Genomic DNA, 8649 nt, shown 5'->3' on the forward strand with positions numbered 1-8649 from the left:
TCAAAGAAAATGCATCTGGCCAGCGGCGGATAAAGATTACCTTTGGGCTGTTTTCAAATCATAGGCCCCTTGCACATGAAACATACATATGTTCTTTGATACACCTTCTTTACTGTATTAAATTATATTTTTTGTATAATATAGCACACTTGTTAAGAGTACGTTTTAAATTTGTTTTTAACATATTTCCAGTAAGCAATGAAACAAAATGCATGAACCAATAATGACAAAATTGCCCAGTTCAGAACATTTCCATCTTAAAAGTCTACTCAAACTTCTACAATCCACCAGTATCAGTAAATATGCACAATCTCTGCAGAAGTAAAAGTCATCTAAATAATTCCACAATTTTATATTTCATTGTTTCATCTACAAATAAAGTGCCTACTGTCCTTGAGGAATACATTGCCTATGTTACATTAAAAAAATGATAAGCTAGTAATATTGCAATAGGGAATGGATGGCTAACTGATAACAGGTCCATAGTTACTAGGTATCTCCTCCAAAGAGGACATTCTCAGGACTGCAGCATCCACCTGCCTTCTGCATCAAAAGTAAGTTTTCTACCTGTTGTGCTACTAACAACACAAACAGACTTGGCATAAGCAGCACCAAACTTCTCTCCCCCTGAAGAACTATGCAGCATAAGAAATTTATTGGGGGGGAGGCAAAGGCCCAAAACCAGGGACATGTTTTAAACACTGCTTGTACAATCTTAGAAAAGTTGCTAGAATAAAATGTTTTGTGTTACCATGCATTTCCTGAAAGATAGGAAGACTGAAATTTAAATGGATATCATTATGTAGTGAATTCAGTTCTCATTGATTTGCCAGAAAACCACAAATTTTAAGAGGAACAGACCAAACATATGAGCCAAACATTCCAGACATTCTGTAAAACTTTGGATAGCTGAGAACTATGGACTTAACTCCTTGAATCACAAGTGGTGGTATGAGAATTTAGGCTCTTGCTCCTTGTACTTATGGTAGAGGGCTTGAGTCTGAGTAACACTAACCACCAGTTATACCTACTAGGGGCAACACACACACACACACACACACACACACACACACACATACACACACGCACACACGCACGCATGCATACACACACACTCATTCAAAGTATGATGCTGCCTAAGCGAAGTACACACTGGCTTAACCAGAATACAAAGTATGATGCCTGGCTGCCATTAAGTAAAAGTAATCTCTGTTGCAAAAGAAAAAGTAATCTTTCAGACTGCTGAGAATTCAAAGTATGATGTCTACAGACTGCCATTAAGTAATCTCTCTCTTGCACTTATAGTAAAAGAAATAAAATTTCTGCAACAATACACTTTTGCCTTACTTGGAGGTGCCAGAGGAAGAAAGATGTGATGTGCACTAAATAAACTTGCGGATTAATGGCTCAGCATTCTGACAGGCTGTCTGTGACATCACCATGCACAGCCTGCACAAAACTTAAAAAAAAAATCCGGGAAATTCAGAAATTAAAGGGGCCACTCAGGAATTCGTGGCACCCCAATATTTTGCCCTCAAAACTGGTATTTACCAAGGAATTCAGTACGGTTGAGAGGTTTGTAGACAGCTCACAGGTGTCCTTCAGTTTAGGACTGATATATCCTAAATGTTTAACTTCATGATACAGTTATCACAATGCATGTCTTTTAAAGGATAGCCTGCAACATAAATATACACATTGCTTTGGACACAGCTAATATTTTCATTGTATGACAGCAACTTTTGTATTTCATATATAACTATATTTCTAATTTTAGCTTGTTTGATGCTGTAGGCTACATACAATGGTGCTAGGGTGAACACTCAGGGAAAAATAAATTTTCCCACTGAATGCATTATCTATATGTTTATGCAGATTGTCAAATCAGTTACACTGCAGGAAACCTGCTACCCCTGTCAGACATTTATTTGTGCACCATATCTTACTTGCTATATTTCTGGCTGCTGCCACTAATATTTGTACTGGCACAGAATGGTTTCCTGGAACAACCTTTAGTGTAGTGGCTGTGAAATGCATTCAAATTTGCAGAGGTACCAGTTATGTCTTGGTGCCTGTAAAGGACATTTCAAGGTCATAAGAGGCCTTTTATGTCACTTCCATTGTTCTTAACCTCTCAGTGTTACAATTGGGGACAAAAACAAAATATGCAGAGACAGTGAACCCAAGTCAGGTAGCCTTTTAAATATTAGTACCACTGATTTATAAAGCTATAGAAACACAATGAAGAAGACACCAAATATAAAATATTCCACACCATTGCCACAATAATGTCCAGGGGCAAAATCAAAGCACACCAGAGAATGAAGAAAAAATGATGTCCACAAAATCAAGGATTTTTAATGTCCACAAATTCAAGGATTAAGCGCTTTCATACAGGTACTTCATCAGAATCAACAATAATAGTATCAGACACTTAAATACCCCTCCCTTGATCACATATCCAGTAAGAATCACCCATTCATTAACTATTTGCATGCCACAATATAAATGTTAAAAAAGATAAATACACACAGTCAGAAATATAGGTACATTTTTAATTTTTAGAAGTAAAACTTTGAAAAATCAGTTGGGACATGGCACCTTCGACTATGGGTTGGATTACACCAACAAAAAGTGGGGAACTTATAAATGTGGCAAGTGTGCCCAATGTAAAATAGTTTTGGAAGGTGACCGTGTTAAAGTGAACCATTCTATTTATACGAAAGTTTATAGTAGCTCTAACAATGTGGGGGTCATTTATGTAGCTAGGTGTCTAAAATGTAAACATTTTTATGTGGGGAAAAACCAAGAGGAAACTTAGGGAACGTATGTATGAACATGGGTTGGACATAAAGAAAGGGGATTTGAAAAATGCCCTGGCCAAACACATTAGTGAATATAAAGATCACATATTTGGCTTTTTTGGTTTAGAATGTATGCATAGGGACCTTAGGGATGGACCCTGGGAAGATTTGTTGGAGGCCAAGGAGTTAAGTTGGCAACTTAGGCTTGATGCCACCAACCCACCTGGCCTTAATGAGAGTTTATCCATTACCAGTGTTTTAAAGTTAAAATCATACATGGTATAATGGGGGGGGGGGTCATTATTTATAATATTTTTTTAATTTGAGTGTTATTTGGGTGAATTTAATGTTATAGGTCATAAATATATATATATATATATATATATACATATATTTTTAATAATAAATATATATATATTTTTAAATATATTTTATTTGAATAAATAAACATAATATTTATATATATATATATATATATATATATATATATATATATATATATATATATTCATTAATGTTATAGGTGTTTACCTATATTTCTGACTGTGTGTATTTATCTTTTTTACCATTTATATTGTGGCATGCAAATAGTTAATGAATGGGTGATTCTTACTGGATATGTGATCAAGGGAGGGGTATTTAAGTGTCTTTGCTACTATTCTTGTTGATTCTGATGAAGTATCTATACGAAAGTGATTAATCCTTGAATTTGTGGACACTAAAAATCTTTGATTTTGTGGACATCATTTTTCTTCAGTCTCTGGTGTGCTTTGATTTTGCCCTGAACCTTATTGTGGCTCTGGTGTGGAAGATTTTGATTTATAAACCTAACAAAATAAGAGTGAATAAATTAACATGTATTTTCAGAGGTAAAAGAAGTCTGTATCCAGCTGTACTATATGCCATTATTTGATGATTATAATTCACCGCCTTTTTATCCAAGCAAATCTGATTTTAGTCAGATCAAAACTATGAAGCAGCATCAGGGATGTCCCAGACAATCTGGGACAGTTTAGAGGTATGGTCATTTCTCTCTCTATGTATTTTATACAACATTACATACTATTCTTAAAGGCCTTCATTGTTTGATCTCATGCATTTAATCAATGTATCAGACTTAACAACTAAAGCTGACCACTGCAAACTCTGACTTTTTTATAGTGTTTTTTTCCATTGTCTTATTTAGTTAGGAATGTTGCAGGTGGTCTGTTTCATATTATATTATTGAATTCTACTGTATACATGTACTACGTCTGCTAGCTGGAAAGATGAGTGATACTGAAAAGGGTAACAATGTAAATCATGTTTGGTCCTGTGATGTACAGGAATGAAGTCCTGTCTACAGCCCAGGTGACCTATGTTAGATTAGTGACATGGGGCACCAGGGTGACCAGGCAGGGAAGGATGAGATTGAGTGACCTATGCCAAATGTCTTGTCCTTGTGGGGAGGGATGTAGCTAGGCCTGCAACACTACAGTCACCTTAGTGATAGCTAAGTGCATTACCCACTTGTAATACTCCATGCTAGCCTGTGTTGTGTTAAGCATGGACTTTCTGGCTAATCTGGGGAAACAGGCATGTGTATGAGCACACATACTTCCTCTATATGACCAAGCAGCTACTGTGAGTCTGTGAGCAGCTCTGAAGAGGGAAGGGTATGCTACTTCACAGGACCTGCAGTTGGCCTACCCCTTACCACCCAACTCTCACCACTAGGGAACAGACAGACCACTCTTCCTGGGCTGGAATAATTGGACTGTAGGACTCCTGCCTCTCCTAGGGATGTGTGATACCCACTGCTGTGAAACTAATGGGCAGACTGTCGATAGACAGTGGAGACGCAAGGCGGGGGGGGGGGGGTCCTGGGGTGGTGGGAGGGTGAGGGATTTGGGGGATAAAAAGCAATTCAAATCCCACTTTCTGGAAGGAGGTCACTTGAAAGGGAGTATACTGTCTTCCCATGAGCTGCAACAATGGAAAAGCTGGATCTAAGAAATATGAGAGTTTGCACAAGACTTTGGGCAGTTGTGTCCTGTGAAAAAAAAACAAGAAAAATGGCAAACATCCTGCGATATTAGGACAAAAAAAATTTCACAAGTTTTCTCTAACACTTGTGTAAAACAATTATTTGTATGTGAAATTCCTTAGTATTGTATAAAACAACAGAAACAACTCAAATGCAATAAGAGTGAGGTTTTATTTTGGCAAGTCCAGTCCTTTGCACACTGGTTTTGTATATAGTTTGTCTTCCAAAGTTTCACATTTCCTTAAAAATGTTCCACTTTGGTTATCTGAAAAGGTGGCACTCTTCTGGGAGTGGAATTGTGGTTGTGGGCTCCTTCCCTTCACAAAAAAACATCTTTTACAATCCTTATCTGATAGCTATTTTCAGCATTTTTGTTCAAAACTGTATTTAGATATTTTAGCATTGCTTAGCTGCATTAGGCCCCCTTATATTTTACTAATGCCTATGACATGCAGTCAGATTCTTGTTGTGTCTTTTGTCTTTTCCCGGTTAGGGGTCGCCACAGTGGAACTCCGGTCCGCTAATGATTGGCAGTAGATTTTTACGTGCCGAGTTGCCGGCCCTGATGCACAACCTTCAACGAAGGTACGCCCATTCACACATGTCTTCACACAGAAGAAGCTCTAGCTGAGAATCGAACAGGATAACGTCTTACTGTGAGGTGACAACGCTACCGCAGCACACCACATGCAGTCAGATTCTGTTTCCCTGAAATAACACTGTCTAAAAATAAACAGTGATTTGCCAAACTGGACAGTTTTATAAGTAATATCACTTAGGAAACATATTTTTATGAGGGGAAGTGGAGGAAGCTCCTGTACTCTCTCACACCTGTACTATTTATGTAACAGAATTCCAAGATCTCACAGCCTTGAAGAAGAGGAAATACTTAATAGTCCCTCTTTCTTCAAGGTTGTGGGACCTTCATATTGCAATGTGTGAAGGGCATGTGCGGGTGTACACAAGGGATTGTTCTACTGCAAAAATGCCTTTACTACTTCTAATAAGTGTGATGCTGACCAACTCATCAAAGGACTGTTTGGACTGTTATTTTTGCTCAATGACATTTCAGTGAAATATTTAACCACATCACAGAACCATTTTAATAAATCACCACGTTTATTACAACTTTTATGCATATATACTGCAGATGTATTGGGTTTGGAATTGCATATAATGGTCTGGACCATAACTGAAAATGATTCTCTCAAGGGTGGTTCCCCTTGCCTGGTCAGTAAAAAATACAAACATAAATATATGTGTACGTGTACGTGATGATACATTTAAATGAAAGTACAAGTCGTTTTCAAATATTGTGCTTTCTGTCTACTGCTATTCTAATTAGTATTTGTTAACACATAAGTCACTTGTCACAAACAGTTTTTCATGGGTGACCAGGGAGTTTTGGTTTGATTAAGTAATTTACTTTGTTGTACAGTATGTATATGGAGACTGTGGGAATCATCCCCAAGATAGCAAGCTGTAACTTGTTAACAGATAACCCCAAGGCAGTAGGATGTCACTTGTCCACAGCTGATTTCTTTAATCAATATAGCACACTGACAGCTTAAACATAGCTTACACTAATTGGAACTCATGCCATCATCTCAGCAAAACTACATTTGTGTCTGCAGCCCAAAGAGAAGATAAGTTCCAACATTGCAATCCATATCCACTTGGGCAAAACTGATAAATTAAATGAAATAAAAAAGCAAGCAAGCCATTTTGTTGCCCATTTTTGACAATTTCTACTACAGCAAATCAAGAAAGTTTTCCAAGTGTCTTACACATGAGTATTTTGTCTATCAATCTGTGTGTTCTTTCAAAGAAATATACAGTAACAGGTTAACAACACTTTTCTACAAATTACTAAGGAAATATTAAACCTGAATGAGAGTATGCAGTCAAAACTGTGATGGAGTTATTTGCACTGCTGTAAGACAATGGACAGAACAGGATATACTATTCTCACTGTCTCAAAACTGTTTCAGATGGGAACTGCTAAAGTTATTGCTGTAAAGCTGATACCCGTCATAGACCATTATCCGTGCAACAGCCCCAGAACCCCTGCAGGAGTGGAGGGTGATTTCTAAATCATCCTGTGTCAATCAAGAAACAGACCTTGCTCACTGACATTGCAGGCTCTTGAAGCAGCCTTCACATTTCTTCTTGTCTCATCTCATAGGCTAGCTTAATGTGTCCATGGAAACAATGCTGGAGGGAATCTTCCTTGACCTTGAGAAATGTTAATGATATGCTTGTTCAGAGAACCAGAGACAAGAGAGAGGCATTTGATATGTAATAAATGAGACTCAGCTGTAGATAAAATTTTGGAGTAAAATGCAACAAGATTTAGTTACAAGTAGGTGTTTCATGCCACAACAGGTTGATCATTATTTTGAAAATCCCTCAAAGTCCAAAGTATGTGAAATTCAGGACAAGAAAGAAAGGTAGTCTTGCATTAGAATGCCTTTACATAACTTGCGACACTGCACACATGCTTCTCTCTGACTAAGACTATGTCATGTTATTGTCTTGCAGCAGCCTTTGACTGACTCAGAACCACTTTATGATTATCTTGGGACAGACGTCCGCTGAGAGATGGTTCACTCAGACACTTCCTTTCATGTACCTGTTTTTCCACTGATCGTGAAAATACATTCTGTACACTTTTGTTTATTGTTTCGAGAATGGAGAACACTGCTATCTCGCCATTTTCCTTCTGTTACAGCAAAGTCTGGTTTTGCTGCCAGTGCTAAATACAGAACATTAAATCAGGAGACCTACTGTTTAAACACTCCAGGACTTGCATCCAAGTTTATTATCACAGGTATAGAATTATATGCACCATCTGCTTATGAGTCAGTTGTATGTGATATAGAAAAGATAAGGCTTTGCTTAGCTTGAGATTTTGTAGGGTTCTTTTCATACATCATGCTGATAACTACAGCAGTAGTAGTATGCACAACCACACATTTTGCAGCATGACAACATGCTAACTACAGCAGAAGTGGTATGCACAACCACACATTTTGCAGCATGACATTATGCTGATGACTACAGCAGCAGTGGTACGCACAACCACACATTTTGCAGCATGACATCATGCTGATGACTACAATAGTAGTGGTATGCACAACCACACATTTTGCAGCATGACATCATGCTGATGACTAGAGCAGTACTGGTATGCACAACCACACATTTTGCAGCATGACATCATGCTGATAACTACAGCAGTAGTGGTACGCACAACCACACATTTTGCAGCATGACATCATGCTGATGACTACAGCAGTACTGGTACGCACAACCACACATTTTTCAGCATGATATCATGCTAAATGCAGCAGTAGTTGTAGTAAGTACAACCACACATTTTGCAGCATGACACCATGCTGATAACTGCAGCAGTAGTAGTATGCACAATCACACATTTTGCAGCATGACATCATGTTGATAACTGCAGCTAGTAGTAGTATGCACAACCACACATTTTGCCAGCATGAAATGTTCACATCACACAAGTTACTGTCAGATTTAAAGACACAGGATTCACCTGTTAACAAAGACTTCACAGGCTATTCAGTATTTGCTTAGGAACTCTCAAATTAACAAGAGTAGCTAATGAGTGCATGGCATACTGATGTATATGAACAAGAATGAAATATGCAGGGAAAAATGTACCACTATTAGCATTGCAGACCTTTTGACCCTCTGTAGTCCTCAAAGAAAAACTATTTTAAATTCCATAATTACAGTTCATATTTGCTACCCAAAATGATGGCATCTGTACATCTCAGTGAGTCCCAATTCAAT

Source organism: Protopterus annectens, chromosome 14.part0 (assembly GCF_019279795.1).
Source record: "Protopterus annectens isolate FY-2018-M chromosome 14.part0, PAN1.0, whole genome shotgun sequence".
NCBI classification, from domain to species: domain Eukaryota; kingdom Metazoa; phylum Chordata; order Ceratodontiformes; family Protopteridae; genus Protopterus; species Protopterus annectens.